Source organism: Nannospalax galili, unplaced genomic scaffold (assembly GCF_000622305.1).
Source record: "Nannospalax galili isolate Female #2095 unplaced genomic scaffold, S.galili_v1.0 scaffold639, whole genome shotgun sequence".
Lineage (NCBI taxonomy): Eukaryota > Metazoa > Chordata > Mammalia > Rodentia > Spalacidae > Nannospalax > Nannospalax galili.
In genome coordinates this window covers 366225-388166 of record NW_008344644.1, presented here as the reverse complement: position 1 = coordinate 388166, position 21942 = coordinate 366225, and the positions used below count along the sequence as shown (strand labels likewise).

The 21942-nt window shown below is 44.0% G+C and overlaps 1 pseudogene; it reads left to right on the top strand.

The window, feature by feature from the left end:
• The first annotated feature begins 4775 nt into the window (after positions 1–4775).
• Positions 4776–21942, top strand: part of LOC115071669 — a 61328-nt pseudogene continuing 44161 nt past the window's right edge.

Genomic DNA, 21942 nt, shown 5'->3' with positions numbered 1-21942 from the left:
CCTCCACAGGGCTCACTCACCACCTGATAGCTGGCTGAGCAGATCTCGCTCAACACCCTGCCAGGTTTCGTAGATGAAGTGGACATTCTCTTCATGCACTGATATGAAGATATCATTGATGTTGGTGGGGGAAGGGGGACTGCTGTTCCTCTTGTTTTTGTAAATGGCTGGTGATGTGGAGTTGGGGGAGCAGGTGGAAGCTGGTCTTTGCCAGGTGTCTGGTCTTAGAGCTCTGATGCTAGCTATGTTCCTGAGGCCTTCCCTACCCCACTACCTCCCAGGCTGCATCTTCCAATGGGCCCCACACATGGTGAATAGCTTCTTAGTTGTTTGTAGATGTCTTTTTTAAGGAAAAGAGGGTTCTCACTTCTTAAAGTTTGGGTACATAAGTGGAGAGTTTTCCTCACATATCAATTGAAAGAATTGAAAGCCATCTTTTATTTATTTATTTTTAATATTTTATTATTTTTATTTTATGAGTGTTATGCCTGCATGTAAGTAAGTGCACCCATGTTGTGCAGTGCCCACTGAGGACAGAAGAGGCTGTCAGATCCCCTGGAACTGGAGTTAGGGACATTTGTTAGCTGCCATGTAAATGAACTGCCATGTGGGTGCTGGGATTTGAACCCGGGTCTTCTGAAAGAACAATCAGTGTTCTTAGCTGCTGAGCCATCTCTCCAGCCCCTTATTTTTTATTTTTATGAGACAGGTTCTCCCTGTAGCCCCAGCTGGCCTGGAACTCACTATGTAGACCAGGCTGGCCTGGATCTCACAGAGAACTGAGGTCTGTCTCCCAAGTGCTGAGACTGAAGAAGGGAGCCACCCCACCCAGCTCCTCATTTCTTTTTTTGTCTTATTTCAAAATGATTTACTATTTTTCCTGTTCTTCATGAAACAGGAAGCTGTATTTTTATCTTACACACAGCAGTCATTTCTTACATATTAAGGTTTGGTACATGTTATCATAAATGTTTAAATCAAGTTAATTAGCATATGCATTTTCTTACACACTACCATGTTATATGATGAGAATACAAAATCTGTTCTTCAGCAATGGATATATAGTGTATAGTTAATACATTGCTATTAACCATTCTGAACAAAAGAGCTCTCAACTTCCTCCCTCTGGGAGACTTGAACTGTTCTCCTATTGCGGTTCATTCAGTGTTTGCAGCCAGGGATTTCTAGAAGGCGTCACTATTTATCTTTCACATTCTCAAATTTCTGAAGTTCTAATTTTATGAGCTAATATAATTTTGAGCCTCAGCAACTTCACGCTTGCCTTAAAACTCTATTTTCCTTAGAGGTTTGAAAGAACAAAGTAGAACATGTTATTTCTTTTTGATTTATTAGGTGCCGAACTTAGATGGTTTTGCCTCTATTTTTGCCTTGTTTTTAGGAAGGAAAAATACTTACTTAAAAAAGTACCTGTTTGAAACTGCTAAGCAAAATCTTGATTTCAACATCTCTTTCAGGGTCATGCAAGGTACCTCTCTTCTAACTCTGTTTTTAAATTACATGTCCTTTTTGGATAAGATTATCATACAAAAACATGTGATGCTGTTGATTTGTTACACATTCCTAAACAGTTAGATTATTTACCCAGCTCTTAGGCTTCCCTTTTAGACACCAACTCTCACAATCAAATTATCTCTATCATTTTGCACACACAAAATAACATTTTATCTAGACTAAACACCAGAAGAAATTTAAGCTATTGGAAGAATAGCATATTTTCAAACACGTTCTCTGATTTTATTTCAGTTCTTATTCTTTGTAAGTGATGAAAATTAGTTTGGCGAGTTTTGTATTCTATTGTAGCTTTGTGGTCTGTAAGGTTCACAGGTGGGTAAAGCTGTGAATACCTTTTCTATCCCAGCAACCTGCACCGCACCTTCCAGCACTGTGAGAGGAGGCTTCCCGCTCAGTTGCAGTTTGATTTCTCTATGTCCTTTGACTTAAGTGGTATCCTCAGCAGTATGGTCTCACTATCCATTTCTGGTGGGCAACCAAGAGCAATGGCAATACCCTGTACTGTTCTGAGAGCCTCCGGAACCTCCATGAGCAACAGCTCATAAAACTTGTATGTATACCTGGCACTGAGGTTTTTGTTTCATCACCACCGCTTCTAGGAGCACAGTTATGGGGTCACACAGGGTATCTCTCTTCTAACTCTTTTTAAAATTGTATTTTTCATTGGGTTATGAGATAGTAAATTTCTATATGGCTTTTTCACACACTCTTCATTTTGGTTGACTCTTTACTCTTGTCCCCCATCCTCCCATTCCCTCATCTCCCCACTCCACCCTCTGCTCCCTCCTCAAGTATTTCTGCCCCCAGTATTCCTCTTCTCTACTTTCATTTTATCTACACCCCTTCCTCCCTTAAGGCATCTCCCACAATGGCCCTGTTATTCTTGCCTGGTTCCCATAGGTTCTCCAAGTCAACCACATTGAGCTAAAGACCCACATATGAGAGAGAACATGTAGTGTGTGTCTTTTTTGGCCTGAGTTACCTTACCACAGTATAATTTTTTCTGCTTCCATCAATTTACCTGAAAATTTAATCTTTCTTTAAAGCTAAATAAAATTTCTTTGTGTACATATACACAAAGAAATTAATTATCCATTCATCAATTAATGGATATTTATGCTGGTCCAAGTTCCTAGCTTTTGTGAAGGGGGAAGCATGGAACAATGGATGTGCAAATATTTCTGTAGTAGGATACAGAGTCCTTTGTATATATGCCAAGGAGTAATGTAGCTGGATCATTCAAGTTTTAGTTTTCTAAGAAACCTCCAATCTTGTTGGGTTTTCTGTCAGATCCCCACCTTCTCCCTGGCTGGGGGATGGGGGAAGGGACCCGGACACCCCAACACAAGAGCCGGAGATAGGTAGGCGCACTGCCTGCCCAGTTCCTCAGCCCTTCATCCTAAAGACAGTCAGATGCTGCAGGGAGCCTAGTCAAGCAGGAACTCATTTATTGCAGGTGTTTGCAGAGTTTATGAAGGCAAAAACCACATGGGGATACCCCCTCCCTACCAAAGTGTCCAGTCATGTTAAAGGTCAGCTTGTGCATGCAGCTCCCTTTCTATAGCATAGAATGTGGTTCACGAGGTGATCACGCACCACCCAGGGGCACAGAAGCAGCAGGAGCGAATCACATTTTTTTCAAAACAAGTTGGGCCTCGCCCCCCTCGCTTCCTCTCGGTGCCATCTTCTTTGAGGTTCCCCCACATCTTCCCCCTTTTTTGTTTTATATGTCATTCCCCCTCAGTGCCTAGGGGCTACTCATGTCTTTTATCACTCAGTGCATGGCCTGTCTTAGGTTGTCCACTCCTTGTTTAGAAGGTGCCCATCATAGGAACATGTGCCCATCCTGCGCAGCCCTCTTAGGATCATCTAACAAGAGGGATCATTACCCATCTCTGGCCCATCACACAGCACTAGACTGAGGCACTGAGGCAAACCAGGAATGGGATGGTTTCAATTAGGTCAAGTCAGTGAGTCATAGCTGGATTTGCTGGGGGGATGGGTCCCCTTTCAGGCACCTGGGAGGCTATAAGGCGGTTGGCTATGGCCTTGTTGGTGGTTGCTTGTCTTCTTGTGATTTGCAGGATGCACTTGAGGATGAAAAATACCAGGAGCAGAAGCCCTACAAGGATTAGCCATGAGATAATCCAACTGGGATTAAAGAAACTTTTGATCTGGTCCCACACTTGGGACAGCAAAGAGGAGTCTACATCCAGGATGGGGGCCCGGGTATAATTAAGGGCTATAATTTGGCTGCACAGCTGCAAGGAACGATTGAGGAACCCTTCTGACCAGGGACCCTTAAGGTATTGGGCGAACTCTTCCCTAGCCTGGGTGGCGTTTTTAACTGGATAAGGGGTCAGGCAGATGTCATTATATTGGGGATCACAACCTAAAAAGGACATCTGTCTCACTATATCAAGTTCTGCTAGAAGGTCAATTTGTTGCTGTAGGATGTGAATGGCTGAATAGATATGTTGGTTGATTATATCCTGGGTATGCAGAGCAGCAGCAGACCATCCAATCGCCTCATTGAGGGCAGCCACAGTGGTCGTGGACTGGGTAAGAGATACCGCTGTGGCTGTGGCCCCCCCAATGGCCAATAAAATGGCAGCTATGATGGCCACAGTGATCCCGAAATCTCACTTCCCACAATGTGGGAAGACCTGGGTCTGCTCCATAAGCAGCAAGAAGAAGAAGGGGGGGCCTAATGTGAGGGGGAGTGAAAGCTCTTCTGGTTATGTGATCTGAGGGTCTGGTTGGATGATTGGGACCAGTTTGTGTAGGAACCATTTTCTATTTTATCCCCTTTTAGGAAGAGCAGGGATGCAAATCCGTAGATGCATAAGGGCCACAAAGGCTCCAACTATTCCTGATAGGTGCATAGCCTGGAAGCAGGCATGAAAGTAAGTACTGCTCCTATTGGTGACCATTTGGCACAAGATCCCCAAGTGGGTGATGTTAGGATTCCTGAAGGGGTGATCTACCCCCAGATGGCAGAGGGGGCACAAAATTTTCCCATTCCAGGGGGAGCCGGAAGTTAGTATCCCATTTCTGGTGATGGCATCTGGGGAGGGTAAGCCTCTTGAGGTCTGGACAAGAGCTCGTGTAACACCCAGTTGATACTATCTCGACCTCAGGCATTAGTCCTGTGACAGAGAAGTAGACCCCCTCTGTAGTGTTTCCCACCAAACCCCAGAGGTCACATTTATCATGGACACACATGGAATTGAGCTCTGGCCATGGGTGAAGCAGAGGGTGCCATTGATGCTGAAATTTCCTTTCAACGGGACCTCCTGGTTTACTTTATCCACATAGGGAGTCCCAGTGGAGGAATTAGAGGAGAAGAAGGAGAGGTATGTAGGGGCATCGACATCAACAGGCAGGATGGGGCGGGGAGAAGAACCGCCAATTTATATGAGTGAGGTTATGTATCCACTGAGCTTCCTCTAGGCCCACTGACATGACCTGGGTGGAAGCCAACTTGTCTGCCTCTGCATTGCCTTGGGACAAGAACCCAGGCAATCCCTGGTGCCCCCTAAGATGTTGTAAAAAGATAGGGGCTCTCCTCTCCTTAAGGAACATATGAATCTGAATCATCAATGGGGTAATGGGGTTCCCATCCAACCGGATGTGAGAGCCTAATATCCCTGGGAGAAGGTTGACTACATACAGACTGTCAGAAAACAAATTCATGGGCTCTGTTACTTTTGTCAATGCTAAAGCAATGGCCATGAGTTCCTTGAATTGAGCTGAGCCATCACAAGTGTGGACATATCTTTCTAGTTTTCCTCTGTCCCCAGGTGTACTACCACTGCAGCTCCAAATTTGCCTCCGTCAGTGAAGACATTGTAGGGTTCTAACAAGGGTCACTTAATAAAGAGCCAGGGAGCATCCCAAGAGAGGGTGTGAAAGGAGGTCACCCATTTATGAGGGCCATAATGGCACAATTTTCCAAGGAACCCTTCCAAGGCTATGGCCACATGATTATTATTTCGGCCAGGTCTTTCCATCTGACATGTACCTCAGGTCTCCATTCTTGTCATCCCCAGTGTTTCTGAAACCAGGATTCCAACTGATTGCCCTTCTTGATCAGGTCAGCCAATTGGTCCATGGGTGTGTAAACCCGTGGTATGCCTCCCAGAGAGGCATGCACCCACTGAAGGGGCTTCCTGCCTTGTATAAGGACGGATGTCATCAGGGTCTCACCGCCCCCTTTTTGTTTTTGTAATTGAATTTTTAGGTTTTGATGGTTATGTTCTACAATGGCTTGACCTTGGGGATTGTAGGGAATTCTGGGAGAGTACCCATAACTCAAGGTCTTTATTAGGCATGTACCAGGCAAGTTGGGCTCAGTCCAAGGCCTCCTGGACTGCACATAAGACATCCAGGTGCTGAGGAGCCAGGCGAATTAGCTCTGAGGGCTGTTTCCCTACTAGCAACTGGAATAGTGGTCTTAAGGTCTCAGTAGGAATAAGCATCCAGGCTCGCAGCCAATTGATTTCTCCTAACAACTTTTGTAGCTCTTAATGAGACTGAGCATGTTTAGACTTCTCTCCTGTATGAGCAGTAGCCCACCAAGCATGTGAGAATGTGTCAATGGACACAAAAACATACTTGAACTTTCCAAAAGGAGCATAGTGTGTGACATCTGTATGCCACAAGGAATTGGACTTGAGTCCCCTGGGATTTACCCGTCTTTTGCAGAGGCGTCAGGGTTACAGTGGACTTAATAGCTAGTTGTGGCTTCAAAGGGCTTACTCCTTCCAAGGAGTCCACTGGTCTGCAGGCATTTCTGAGTAACCCTGTATAGCTCTTCCAATTGCTGGGGCCTGGGATCCCCCAGGATTTTATCATCCATATAGACATATACAAGTGGCATATGGCAGCAAGATGGCAGGCCCCAAAAGAGCTCCCACATAGCTTTGGCAGAATGCTAGGCTATTGGCCATACCTTGGGGCAACACAGTCCACTCATATCTCTCATTTGGCATTTTAAAGTTAGTGGAAGGTACAGAGAAAGCAAATTTTTCACAATCTTGGGGTTGTAAAAGGGTAGAGAAAAAGCAATCCTTAATGTCTATAACTATGAGAAATAAATCTGAGGGAATAACAGGAATCCAGGACAGCCCCCTTAGGGGCATACCCACTAAGGTCATCCTGGTATTGACTTTACGCAAGTCTTGCAACGTTCTCCACTTGCCAGAAGACTTCTTAATGACAAAAACAGGAGTGTTTCAGGGGCTCATAGAAGGCCGGATGTGACCCAACCATAATTGTTCTTGCACAATCTCCTTTAAAGCCCGTAGCTTTGTCTCAGGCATTGGCCACTGCTCCACCCATACTGGCGCCCCTGGGGACCACTGGATAGCTGGAACCTGGGGGGCAGTGGCCCCTAGAATTGGGGGTGAACCAGTGGAGAGTTGGGCTCTTTCCCCCATAATTATGGCAGGAGGGGAGGAGTTTTGTCCTATTTAGTTCCTCATCATCCATGAACCCGTCCAGGAAAGCTTTATGATCAGTGGTGATATAAGCATCTGCATCCCCCCAGGATGTCCCGCCTGAACAAATTTGCTGATAGGCCAGGCACCACTAGGGGGGTGGACCTCTCCCCTCGACCCATTAGGGTCCTGCCAGCATAGCCAGTTTTTGGTCTCTTGAGAGGAGGTGCATTCCCCTATTCTTAACACCTGAGGCCCGGGGTCCAAGCCCCACTTTGAGGGGACCTCCTCCTTCCTGAGTATAGTCCGATCTGCCCCGGTGTCCAGAATTCCACGAAATCTGTGCCCATCAATCAGGAGGTCCATCTTGGGGCATAGCCCTGGGATGATGGGCAAAGTCCATTGAACCTGGGGCCTAGGGGTGGCTCCTTGTAGTAACGGGGCTGGAGGATGCCCTGACTCTAGTTTAAAGGCTTGCCATCTACATCATACTTGGACCTACAGTCCTTTTGCCAATGAAAGCCCTTACAGGATTGGGGGTAGGGATTGTTGGGTCTTTTGTCCCCCTGTTTTCCCCTGGGGGTGGGTCTTCTTTGGGGACAGGCCTGCTTGAAATGGCCCACTTGTCTGCACCCAAAGCATACCCTATTATGAGGCCCATCCTCTCGCCCTGGCACAGTCAGGTTCGAGAAGGCCTGTGTGATGGCAGCGGCCAAGGCTTCTGTCTGCATCTGCAACACAGCTACCATTGCCTTAGTCTGGCCCTTTTGAGTCCCTACCTCCTTATAGGCAATTATCCATTGTTCCATGGACCTGTCCTTAAGGCCCGCACAGGCTAACTTGTGATCAGCATCCATTCCATCCCATACCAGGAGCTTAGTAAACTGTTCCCTCAGTGGGCCTGGTGGTAGTTTCTACTTTAAGATTTTCTCCACTCTATCTATAAACTCATAGAGAGGCTCACCAGGCTTTTGATTAATCCCAGTGATGGGGGGCTCAGTGGGGCCCACATCAAGCTTATGCCAGATGGCCAGCCCTAGGGTCCTGACCTGGTCTGTGTAGGGGGCAGGGATCACGGCCTGTTGAGACCCCATAGACAACTGGTCTGCTGTCCCTGTCAACATACTGAAAGTAATAGGGACCTGAGGCTGGGCATTTTGATTTCTTTCTGCCTGAACTCGGCATTCCTCCTTGAACAAGGCACACCATTTAATATAAATGGGACTAGGGAGGACTGCCTTGGCCAGGTCCAGCCAGTCTTTAGTAGTGCATTGCTGGTAGGCCACCCGTTGGAGGAGAGTTTCCATCCAGGGGGACCCAGGGCCATCCTTGGCTACTGCCTTCTTCAGCTCTTTAAGGTCCTTTGCCTCCCATGGGTACCATGGGGCCAGGCGTTGGGGCCTGGGATTCACATTAATGGGGAATGCTTGAGCCAGCCCCAAGGGGGCCAAGGGGGTGTACGAGGTATACTCCAGGGGCTCTGGCTCTCCTCAGGGATCTTTGGGCCTTTCCCCTGCCTTGCCCCAAGAAAGGCAAACCCCCAATCCTGGGTTGTCCGTATCCCCAAGTCCTCTCTGAGGCTCCCCCGACTTTACTTTTGGTTCAGAACTCTTCTCCTTGTCAAACCGTGCCCAGTCCTGTTCCTCCTCCCTTCCCTTCCCCAGGGGCAGCAAAGGCTTGGGGAGGTCCTCCCCATGGTGGAAACAGGACTTTAATGCCACAAGGGTAGGATAGAATCCCAGGGCAGATCTTCTCCCAGATTAATCTCTACTTTCCTTGCCAGCTGTTCCACCCTGTCCCTTGTGTCCCATTTGAAGAGATTGGCAGCAGGTAACCAGGGGGTGAGGTGAATAGCCATTGTCCAGACCTTGTCGGCAGATGAGTCCGACAGGTCGAGCCCCCTACTCTTAAGCATATCTCAGCACCTTAAGAGCCGGGTCCTCAGACTTGTGATTTGCATTACCCATCTCTTGGGGTCTCACCTACCTCGATACTCACCCAGTTAGCCCCAGCGACTGGTTTTATATGCCCTTTATGGTTTCGAGCCCTCCTTCGAGCCCCACGTTGGGTGCCAGATTTTGGGTTTTCTGTTGGGTCCCCACCTTCTCCTTGGCTGGGGGATGGGGGAAGGAACCCAGACACCTCAACACAGGAGGCAGAGATAGGTAGGTACACTGACCGCTTGTTCCTCAGCCCTTCATCTGAAAGACAGTCAGATGCTGCAGGGAGCCTAATCAAGCAGGAACTCATTTATTGCAGGTGTTTGCAGAGTTTATGAAGGCAAAAACCTCATGGGGAAACACCCCTCCTTACTAAAGCATCCAATCATATTAAAGGTCAGCTTATGCATGCAGCTCCCTTTCTATAGCGTAGAATGTGGTTCACGAGGTGATCACGCACCACCCAGGTGCACGGAAGCGGCTGGAGCGAATCACAGTTGGGCCTCGCCCCCCTCGCTTCCTCTTGGTGTCATCTTCTTTGAGGTTCCCCACACAATTCGATTTCCAAAGTGGCCTGACTAGCTTATACTCCCACTAATAGTATATAAGGTTTATTCTTCCCCTTAGACACATCAGCATTTGCTGTTTGTATTTGTGATGATGGCCATTCTGACTAGATATGAGATGGAGATTAATCTTAAAGTGGTCTTAATCTGCATTTTCCAGATGGCTAAGGATGTTGAATCCACCAGCATGATGGTGGCACTACTGTTATGGAAGTGAACAACCACCCACTGATTGGATTTGAAGCCCATTTCTCAGAAGGGAAGCCTGGTTCTATAAACCTGATAAAACACACAGACACTCAGATACGCACACACATATGCCAGGGGAGGACATAGACCTTATGTTACTGTTGTTTAGCTAAATTGGCATAAGGTCCAAATGCCTTCTAAACTTCTATGTTTTAAAAAATATTTTATATATTATTTTTGTTATATGTGTATGAGTGCATTGCCTGCATGTGTGTAAGTGCATCTGTGTCATACAGTGCTTGCAGAGGTCAGAAGAGGGTGTAGGATTCTCTGGAGCTGGAATTATGGATGGTTGTTAATGGCCATGTGGGTGCTGGGAATCAAACCTGAGTCCTATGGAAGAACATTCAGTGCTCTTAACTGCTGAGCCATCATTCAGTCCCTAAATATCTATGTTTATACCTATAGATAAATGCTAGAAGCTTCTTGCTGTGAATGATGGTGAATCCTGAAACTTGTGGCTGGTCAAGGTGCTGAGGATGAATGATGGGTGGATGCTCAGCTTAAAAAAAAAATTATAGCACGACTTCTAAGGTTTAGGGAACATTATAGAAGAAGGAGTGAAATCTGAATCCAAAAGCCAGATGATGGAGAAGAGCTGTGAAATCCATCTTCTGGGCACAACACAGTGCTGTAATCATGGACTCACAGCAATGAGTTACTGTCCTTAAGCTGCTCAAGACTGACCCTGCCAATAGTTAGTCATGGATGGAGGATGGGCTCATGGGGCCCTATCACACTCTCTGCCACACTACTGGCTATTGATAACTGCTGGGTGAGGAGGAGCCATTGTCTTTAGTTGTGCCCTTACTCATTGTCACACAAAGCTCCAATCTAATGCTCACACAGACGGCCCTGGTTAAATTCAGTGTATCACAAAACTAAACAAAAAGGCATAAATATGGGAAAGGGATTTGTAGGCAGGGGGTGGACAGGGTGGGAAGGAGGTAAAAGATAGTGGGGGTGAGAGTAACCAGAGTGCATTATATGCATTCACATCTTAAAATGGAATTGCCAAAGAACAAATTATTTTAAAAAAGCAAATAGTTCTGAAAAAACAAAAACGAAAACAAAAACAAGTAGTTTGGAGGTGTTGTTTATTGTTCTCTAATAAAATCCTCTTTTTAAATAAAAAAATCTTGGAGCTTTAATTCCTAAAGTAATCACAGTAATAAGAAACTTAGAAGGAGGCCTTCCTAGTGGTCCTCCACTGTGAGTGAGGCATTGTGAGATTCTGGGAATTGGCCACACCCTCCTGACATGTTGAGCATTATTCCTTAGTGCTCAACATACATGACCTATCAGCTAAGGATGTTTGGTGTGGTGTCCAGCATAGAGCAGGTATTCAGGATATTTATCAATGCAAAATGGGAAATTCCTTTTTCCAGGCATGTTCCATAATTTTCTGTGAATTTTATGTATTCCTTCTATTTTTTCATTATTTCTATTCCATGTCATACTGTTCCAACCTTTGTGTTTTTTTCCTTTTTGAAGATGAATAATCAATAAACTGGGTTTCTGCTTATGATAAACACATGATATGCCAATATTTTGCTTTGTTCTAGTTTCCTCCAAAGAATATCTACCCATCTAAGCTTACTTGAGTTATATTTTAATGAAGGCTTGTTACTAGCACTCAGTCCCTGAGCATGAAGTGAGGATCCATAGTCTTCAGCTGCTTTATAGGGCTGCTTTAGAGTTGAAAAGATGTGAGGAGGGAGTTAAAACATGTTGCTTACCTGCATTGCTCAGAATATATTTTAAATCCCAGGTACGTCCACTCCAGGAGTTTCCCTTTCCTCTCAACCTTCTAGGCACCCCAGCACTTGACTTTTAAAGCAGTTCCTGGAAGCTGCACTCAGAGTTACTGAGCACCTCATTCATGATAGACAATCCAGAAAAAAAAAGACATGAAGGGAATTTAGGTCATCATTGGAGAAGACAAACTGCCCTAAAAAGAGCTGCAAAGTATGTGAGAATGTGAAGTGAACACAGAGCAAACCAAGGCATTACCTTGGGGAGCCTGTTGGTATTTGTTTATACGCAAACATCTATTATAATTGTTCATGCTCCATTGGAGGGTTGGCCCCTCTGTTCAGAGACTTTTCTGTATGTTTATGTTCCATTGGAAGGTTGGCCCCTCTGTTCAGAGACTTTCCCGTGGTAGTCATTGCATTTACAGTGTTCACACACATCAGTCATACACAGTAGAAAATGAGTAAGCCATTCTTACTACTTAGGGACTTTTCTTACATTACTTAACCTTACAATTTAAACTTGAATTGTGAAAACAAAGCAATAATTCACAAAACATGTCAGACACATAATTAAAGAAAAATAAAATTCAAGAAAATTATGATATTAAATTAACTTTGAATAGATGTTCAAGACTTAGTGGAAAGTACAGAGTGCTCCTGTCCTACTGGGTGACCCTCCCTCCTCCCACTCATTGTCACCACCCTCCAGGGAGGTCCACTTGGTAAGGCTGACGAACTGCATGGCCGAATCATTTTGAAGTCTAAATTAGGCTTCCTTCTTGGTGTTGTGTACTCTGTGAGTTTTGGGTACTCTGTAATGATGAGACAGTGAGCCCACTGCCTGCCCCTCCCATATTGGGTGACTCCCTGTTTCAGAAGTCCTCTGGGCCTCACCCACCCATCCTTCTTTTCCTCTTAGCCTGGCCATTGCTGATCTTATTGTCTCTTTTGTATGTTTTTAAAATGTAACAGTCTCATGTAGCCCAGACTGTCTTTGAACTCACCATACAGCCAACGATAACCTTGAACTTCTGATCTTCTTGTCTCCATTTTTCAGGTGCTGAGATTACAGATCTGTGCCACCATGCTCTGCTATATCAGAGGATTTATGTGGGCATAATTTTCAATTCATTTCAGTAAATACCAAGAAGCATAACTGTTGGGTTGTATGGCAGACTTTATTTATTCTGTGAGAATTTGCCACACTATCCCCACATGGGTCTACCATTTTGCATTCCCGCCAGAACTGATACCAGTCCATGGGACTCAAGATCCTTCCTGCATTTGGTGGCTTCAGTGTGGGATTTTGGCTACTCTAATAGTTATGTAGTGGAGGCTTGTTGCTTTAAATGGTAATTCTCTAATGACTTGTGACATTGAGAATTTTTCTCATAGGCTCAATTACCATCTCCATGTTATCATTCACCAAGGGTGTATGTTCAGGTCTTTTGCCCAGTTTTGATTTTCTTACTGTTGAATTTTATATGTTCCTTGCATTTTTGAATGATTATCCTTTATCAGAATGTCCTTTGCAAATTATTTTTCCCAGCTTGTTTCCCAGCTTTTCCCAGCTTATCTTTCATTTCTTAAATTTTCTATATCTGTTTATCTTTTTATTTATTTGTGTGTGTGTGTGTGTGTGTGTGTGTGTGTGTGTATACACCATGTAGTGCATAGGGATGTGAGAGGATAACTCGAGAGATTTAGTTCACTTCCTCCACAATGTGGGTCCTAGGAATTGAACTCAGGTGGTCAGGTTTGGTAGCAAGCACCTTTACAGTCTGAGCCATCTCACCAGTCCATTATTTCTTCTGTCTTGTACACAGTAGATGTTCTTCAAATTGGTGAAGTTCAGTTTATCAGATCTTTCTTTCATTTCCGGGGGGGGGGGGGGCTGGCGATTGTCCACAAAATCACAGCCTGATCCAAAGTCACTCATGATAATCCTCTGGCTTCTGTGCAGCAGCCACCATGCCACATGTCCTGCTGAGGCACCCCTTTTCTGGAGGCCTAAGTGGCAGAGGCTCCTGCTCTTGCTCCCATGCAGTTGCCTGTCTGAACCAAGATCATGCTGGACCAGATCTACAGATCGGAATTCATGGCCAAGACACATGAGGACTGCAAGGCATCCACAACCTCCAGCTTCACCACCCACACTACCCAGCACTGGGACACTGTGGTGGCAATTGAGGAGCTGCTTCTATATTGATCTCAAAATTTTGAACTCAGGACTTGGCAAAAACCAAAATGCTCTTTCTCGGACAGAAGATGGTGGAAAGAAGTGTGCCTCCAGAATCCGGCCCCTGGGCCCAGGGTGTGCTGACTCCCTAGAGGATGATTGCATGTGCTGGATTGTGAGGAATTTTATCACACAGGACAAATGTTTTCCTGACCATAGGTGCTTCTATATTAATCTCAAAACTCGGAACTGAGGAGAACCAACATGGTAGCAGGCAGAGCTGGGCCCAGCAGCTACTCCTGAATGTACCACATTCCAGGCTCCACTCACAGCAACTACGTGGACCAGTGGCATTCGAAAAAGGGAATCTTGTAGAAACGTGAAACCAGCCTGGATTGTGTGGTTGTGTTGGATAAGCTTGTCCTCCATGTGACCAGCAACGCCTTCCTCTAGCTTCTCACTGATTGCTTCAATCACTTCAAATTGATTGGACTATGAGACTCTCCATAGGAGGGGAGGGGCAGAGGGAAACAGTTATCCCTCCCACCCAATCAATCACCCTTAACTGCATGAGGGGAAGGGACTAAGGATAGATGCAAGGGAAGCCAGCGAGCAGGGGGTGGGGGGTGGGGGGTGTCACCATCTTGGACTGGTAGCAGCAGGTCTGGAAGTTGCAGCCAAAATGTAGAAAAAAAACAGCCCAAGGATGCCCACACCTTTGTAAGTTCCCCTCACCACCATCATATGCTCTGTTAGTATGCCCAATAAATACGTTTATTCCCCAAACTAGTTTGGAGGAATATTGTATCAGTTTGTTGTAAAGACCAGCAGGAGGAGGGGGCCACAGCAGGCCTGGAAGCCAAGAGCACAAGCCTCCTAGTAGTAAATTCAATTTACAGGTACACACTGTAATCCCAGCATTTGGGAATCTAAGGCAGGAGGATTGGAAGTTTGAAGCAAGACTGGGTTGTATGCCAAGCTACTGTACAGCCTGAAGTGAGACTCAATCTCAAAACCAAATCAAACCAAATCAAACCAAACCAAACAAAAACAAAAAACAAAAACAAAAAGACTTAAAACAAGCAAAAACCATGGAGACTTAAAACAGGACTCCAGGAAGACATCTCATTACTTGTTCCTCATGGCCAGAGAGTAAGAGGTAAAAACAACAGGCACCAAAAAAACCAACTGAATCCTTGATCATGGAAAAGAAAATGCTCAATCCATCTGTCTCCTTAAGCAAAAGTGTTTTTCTTTTTCTTTTTTTCCAATATTGATATCCCTCTAATGAGAAATTCAAGACAGCAAGTAACCATTGCCTCTGTTTACTGCACAGAAACCAAAACGTTCTGTATTAAACACAAGTATAATCATATGGACCAGAGAGAAAAAGGAAAATAGAAGAAACCGGCATAACTGATATTAAGAGTCCTCCTATGAGCCTGGAGCCGTAGTTGTCATGAGCCTGGAACTCTGGTCGCCTCTGTGAACCTCAAGCTGTTGTTCCCTCCCATGACCCTGGAAATGTGGTTGTCTCTCATGAGCTGGAGTTGTGATTGTTTCTCTGTGAGCCAAAGCTGTGGTCCCCTCCTGTGAGCCAAGAACTATGGTTTCATACTGTGAACTTGGAGTGTAGTTCCCCTCCTGGTGAGCCAGACCTCTGATTTCCTCACACGGGCTGGAGCTTTGGTCCCCTCTTGTGAACCTGGAGCTGTGATCCTCTCCTGTGAGCCAAAGTTGTGGTCCTGTGTGCTGATATTGTGGTTCCCCCTGCCCCAACATGGACCAGAGTTGTGGTTCCTTCCTGTAACCTGGAGTTGTGGCTCCCTCCTGCAAACCAGAGCTATGGCTCCATCCTGTGAGCTGGAACTGTGACATCCTCTTGCAAACCTTGAACTGTGGTTGCCTCCTGTGAGTCAGAGTTGTCCCTTTGTGTGGGCCAGCACTGTGGTCTCCCCTTCCATGAGCTAGAGCTGTGGTCCCTAACCCTGAGTTATGGTTCTACATTCCTCTGGTGGTAGGCTGATGATAGAGCAGGTTGGAGGGTGGGTGCAGCAGTTTTAGCCTTCTCTGGGAGGCTGCATCCTCCATAATTCTCTCTGAAAGATCTCAAGTGGTGTGTGGCTGTACCTTTGCCTCTGAGTTAGACTTACGATGGGGGAAGAGGAGGTTTCTGTCATTTGCAGTTTCTAGTCTTAGAAGGACTGATTCTCAGGGATGGGCTTCCCACCTCCCTTGATGGCCAGCTAAGGTCTTGACTCTACTTGTGGTCCTGGGCATCCAGGCCTTGATGTTGAACCTTTCTCACTCCCAGGCACCAGGAGGTTTTCCATCATTTTTCTACTACTTTTCTACAGCCCCAGTGTGCCTTCACCTGTGCCTTACAGAAAATGCAAATCAACTAATTGAAGTTTTAGAGATTGAAAAATAAAACAGACAACTCTAGGATTGCTATGAATTTTCATTTTACATTTAGGTCTATGATTCAGCTTGAGTTAATTTTTGTGAAGGCGTAAGGTCCTGATTCTTTGGGGAGCTTTTGTGCATGTTGTCAGCCAAATCCCAGCATTATTTCTTGAAAAGACTATTGTTTCTCCATCGTGTTACTCTGATCATTTGTTGAAGATCACTTGACTAGATTTGTGTAGGCCATTTCTGGGTTCCTGACTGACCCCATTGAGGTATTTAACTCTAATTTTCTTCAGTACCACCAAGTCTTAACTACTGTAGATTTCATAGTAAGTCTTGAGTTGTGTAGTGTCAGTGATTTACTCTTCTCTTTCAATATTGTGTTGGATATTTCAGGTCTCCTAACTTTAGAATCAAAAGTTTGCTGACATTTTTATTGGAGTTGTGTTGACTACGTACATATTGGGGAACCGACCTTTTGACAATTTTATGCTTTCATATTCACAAAGGTGGAATATATTTCTCTTTATTTTTTCTTTGGTTTCTTTCAGCAAAGTTTTGTAGTTTCTTCTCATATATCTCCTATACATATTTTATTAAATTTATATTTAATATTTTATTTTGGGAGTGTTAGTGTAAATAATATTATTTTTAACTTTGAATTTAATTTTTTCAGTGCTAGTGGATAGAAAAGTAGTTGATTTAACCTTGTGTCCTGCAACTTTATTATAATTGCTATTGGAAGTTTTGGTCTCAATTTTTCTGTATAGATAATCATGACATCTACAATCATGTTGATTTATGTTTTCATTTTACTTATTTACATTTTTGTGGTTCTAGGGATAGAAATTAGGGCTTAAATGCATGCCAAGAAAGCATTCTATCACTGAAGTACATCCCCAGACCTATGAGATTTTGTTTGTTTGTTTTGAGACAGTCTCAATCTGTAGACCAAGCTGGACTTGAACTCATGTCAGTCCTCCTGTCTCAGCAGCATAGGTGCCAAGATTTCAGGTGTGTGCCACCATGCCAAGCACCTCTACATTAGGTTCAAATGAATGTTGGAAAAGTGTTCTTGCTTACACAGAGAATTTTGAAAACTCTTCTGTAATGTTTTTTATTGTATAGTTGACCATTGGCAACACCACACTTCCCTTCTTTAAGGTCCAGTGACTGCCTGTTCTATTGTATATGCTACATTTTGAAATACTTATAAAATACAATTATCTTTGTGTATAAGTCTGAAATTATGTACATTAGATAAAATAACTCATGTGGTAGTATCAAAACCTCTTCTGTGAACCACATGAAAAGACAGTGGTCCCTCAATTTGCAGAGGGTTGATTCTAGTACCCTCCACAGTTACCAAAATTCATTGCTGTTTAACTACTTTAAATAAAATGGCATTGGTATTTGCCTCTATCAAGTACACAACCTCACATATACTTTAAACTCTAGATTACAATCTAGTACCTAGTTTAATAGAAATGCTATGTAAATAATTGCACTGGGGGGAGTGATGGCAAGAAATGTGTACATGTTCAGCATATGTTCCTAGATAATTACTAATTCTTGATTGCTTGAATTGTAGGTGTAGTACACTTAGAAATGGCCACCTGTAATGCAGAGAAAGCTATGGACATAACCAAGTCACTTGTTTGCTAAATCTCTCTGCAAATTGCCCTGGTAATTACTGTGGAATCCAAACTGCCTTTTATGACCTTCAGGCTTTGTCTGTAGCCCCATCCATCTCCTGTGTTCTTGCCTTGTCTCTTTCCCTGTCATCCTCTGCTCCTAGATCCCCAATTCTCTCTGATCTCCAGTTGCTGAATTAGTGTCTAGAAAGCTCAGTCTTTTATCTTTCTTTGTATTTTAAGGTCTTCTTCTCTGGCTTCCAGGGCTCAGTCCGCATCAACGAGTGACATATCCCTCATTGTCTGAGTCACCTGGTAAAGTTATCCCTGCACTTCTCTAGTATCTAGACCTGACTACAGTATCCAAGTTGCAAGGGTGTTGGGACTTGGTCTTCTCCTGCAGAATGTCTAGGCACATGGTCAATATTTGCTGCAAAGATGAAGGGCAGTCACTGTAATAAAGATAGAACTCTCAAGGCTTTCAAAAACTGAGTATGGCATTGTACAATATAGAAACCGCACAAACCAATTCACATATTCTTCAGATAGAAGCACTTCCTTGGTTAGTTCCTCTTTTGTGGCTCTTGATATACTTCTTTATGAGTCAGTCACAAAGTACTGCATGATGTACATGCAGTCACTCTCTATTCCTGCTGTGGGGGGTTCGAGCCTGCAACCCCCATGCAAGGATGACTGGGGATGAGTAAGCGTGCTGTTCGCCGGCCCTTGCAGCCCCCAGCACTGGGAACAATCAGACCTAACGGGGAGTCTAGTCAAGCAGGGACTCATTTATTTGCAGGCGTTACAGAGCTTATAAAGGCATCTGGAAATCCCCCTCCCCCCTGAGGGTGTATCTTAAGGATGATCATGCCCTGATCATGCACCCCTCAGCAGTGCAGAAGTATCCGTCAGACTTTCAAAACAAGTCAGGCAGCGCCCCAGTAACTTCCTCTCAGACCTCTTCAAGGCGGGGCATTTAGGTCCCCACATTCCTGCCCTTGTTAGGCAGCTAACCATAACCACTTTTATAGGCCACCTTTCTATCTTCACTCAGAGGTGCCCCAGGGGATTTATAGAGCTTATTCCTTACCTTATGGGAAATTCATCTTTCAAATTTTAAAACAATTTATTTTTATTTTATGTGTATGAGTGTTTTGCCTGCATAAATGTAAATGCACTTATGACATGCAATGCTTGTGGAGGCCAGAAGAAGGTGTCGGATCCCTTGGAACTGGCGTTGGTGCTAGGAACTGAACCCATGATCTTTAGCAATCTCAACACTGTTTAAAAGTCTAAAGTCTTTTCTGAGATTCAAGGTAATCGTAACTGTAGCACCTTGTAAAATCAAAAAGAAAAACCACATACTTCCAACATACAATAGCACAGAATACATATTCTTATTCTGAAAGGGGGAATGGGGGCATAATGAGGAAATACCAGACCACAGCAAGGCTGGAACCCAGAAGGGCAAACACCAAATCCTGTAGCTCCATGTCTGATGGGTGAGCCTTTAGTTTCAAAGGGCTAGGATGGCTCCACCCCTCCAGTTTGTCTTCCTGTAGCATGCTCATGGCTTGGCTCCACAACTATATGCAGCTCTCCTTGGTAGATGTCTCACTGTGCTGGAGTCTCCAGATCTGGGGGTATCCAGTATAACCCAGGCTTTAATCTTATAGCTTCACACACTGGCTTCTCAGGGCCTTCATGCAGAGATTTCCCTGCCATACATTTCCTGGCCTCAACAGCTCTCTGAAATCATAGGGGAAAATCCATGAGAAACTAACTCTTGCATCTTTTATGCCTCCAAGGCCAGTGCCACGTGAATGGCACTGTCAAGTTCAGTCGCCAATTTGGAATGGATCATGGCCCCCTTCAATACATTTGCATCAACTTTTGTATGTTGAAGTGGTTGCTTTTTAGGAGAAAAGTAATCCCTTATCCTTTCTCCTTTCAGAAGTTGGGAGCTTAACTGAGTGGGGTCTTACCCTGAGAGCACCCTTTCCATAGTTCCAGTGCAGAGAAGGCCTCTCCTTAATGATATTAAGCTCTTTAACAATTAACATCCAATTTTCCAGCACATGGTTTGGCTGAACATTCTTTTACTCTCCAAACTGTACATCTTATATCTCTTTCTGTCTTACTTGTTCTATTTCTTTTTAAAAATTTTTTAAAAAAATTCTGTTTAATTTGGATGCCTTGTTTTTTTTTCTTTTTATCAAAATTTTTTACAAAAATTTTATTGAGAATTTCATACATCTATATAAGGTGTTCTGATCAAATCCATGCCCACTCCCTCCCCTCCAACATTCCCTCTTCTGAAGAGGTAACCCTAAAATCTTTTAAGGATTAGATACAAGTTCCCAAATACTTTTGACATTTTTGGCCTTGGAACAGAGTATGCTGCTAAGGGGCCCAAGGACATTTTGACTTTCAGCCGAGTAACTGTCTACATTTCTTTGGGGTCTTTTTACCCTAGCTGCCTATTCCTACCTCCTATTCTAATCATGCCATCCTCTGAAGGGGTTACCCAAATTTCCAATAGGGAATAGGGACACTGACTTCTCTGGCTTCTTCCATGCTGAACAGGGATGCAAGGTGAGGAAATTGGAGTACCCCTTCAGTGGGTCTATCTAAAAGACTCCCAAATTGCATAACTTTTGTCTCTAAGGTGAGAAGAAAGTTCTTGAATCATGAATGGGAGATGTGAAGGAGAAGTAAAGGAAAGAGTAATTAGCATTACAAGTTCTAAACAGGGAACTAGAAAAAAGTCAGAACAGGGCACTTTTCAATTTTCATATGAGAGTCCAATGGAGTTTCTTGACAAGGGATTCCAAAAGCATCCCTCTATTGGGTTCTTCCTCATTTTTCTTTTGTCTTCCAAGGCTGGACTAGTTGGCTGGGAATAGTGGCTGGACACTCAGGTGAGGGTCCAGTGACCCTGCTTGGCACTCCTTTAATGAATGAGCACAACTGTCAACAAGCTCAATTGTGACTATGTTTAGCTATCAGGCTCAGTCAAAGTCGTGATGATGGTAGTTATATCATGCAGAAAGGACTGCTGTATATCATCATCTTATTAAAAGGACCTGGAATTTAAAAGGATTTGGTGCTAGGAGCCACATATGAAGGAGAACACACCTCATTTGTTTCTTTGAATCTGTGTTACTTCACTTAGTATAACAGTTTCTAGATCCATCCATTTACCTGCAGATTTCATGATTTCCTTTCTTTACTGCTGAATAGAACTCCATTGTGTAAATATACTACATTTTTGTTAACCACTTGTCAGTTGAGGGACATGTACGTTGCTTCGATCTCCTATCTATTGTGAAAAGAGCAGCAACAAACATGGTTGTGCATGTGTCTCTACAATAGGATGAGTCCTTTGGGTATATGCCAAGGAGTGGTATAACTGGACCATATGGTAGGTTCATGTTTAGTTTTTTAAGAGTTCTCCACACAGTTTTCCATAGAGGCTGTATGAGTTTGCAATCCCACTAGTAGTGAATGAGTGATGCCCTTTCTCCACATCCTCGCCAGCATTTGGTATAATTTGTTCTCTTGATCCTAGCCAGTCTGATTGGGGTAAGGTGATATGTTAGGATGGTTTTAATTTTGATTTCCCTAATGACCAATGATGTTGAACACTTCTTGAGATGTTTCTTAGCCATCTTTATTTCTTCCTTTGAGAATTCTCTTTATATCTTTAGCCCATTTTTTAATTGGGTCATTTGGTTTTTCGCTTGTTTTTTGAGTTTTTTGTATATTCTCGATGTTAAACCTCTGTCAGATGTGTCACTGGAGAAGATTTTTTTCCCATTCTGTGGGTTTTCTCTTCACTTTTTTGATTGTTTCTTTTGCTGTACAGAAGCTTTTTAGTTTAATGAGGTTCCACTTATTGATTGCTGACCTTAATTCCTGAGCAACTTCTGTCTGATTTAGAAAATCCTTTCCTACACCTATATCCTCTAAGTTAGTGTCAATATTTTCTTCTAATAGTTTCAGGGTTTCCAGTTTCACATTGAGGCCTTTGATCTATTTGGAGTTGACTTTTGTGCAAGGCAAAAGGTAAGGATCTAATTTCATTCGTCTACAGGTAGGGATCTAGTTTTTCCAGCACCATTTGTTGAAGATGCTGTCTTTCCTCCATTTTGTGTTCTTGGCACCTTTGTCAAATATCAGGTGGCTGAAATTGCATGTACTTGGGTTCACACTATCAATGATGTTCCATTGA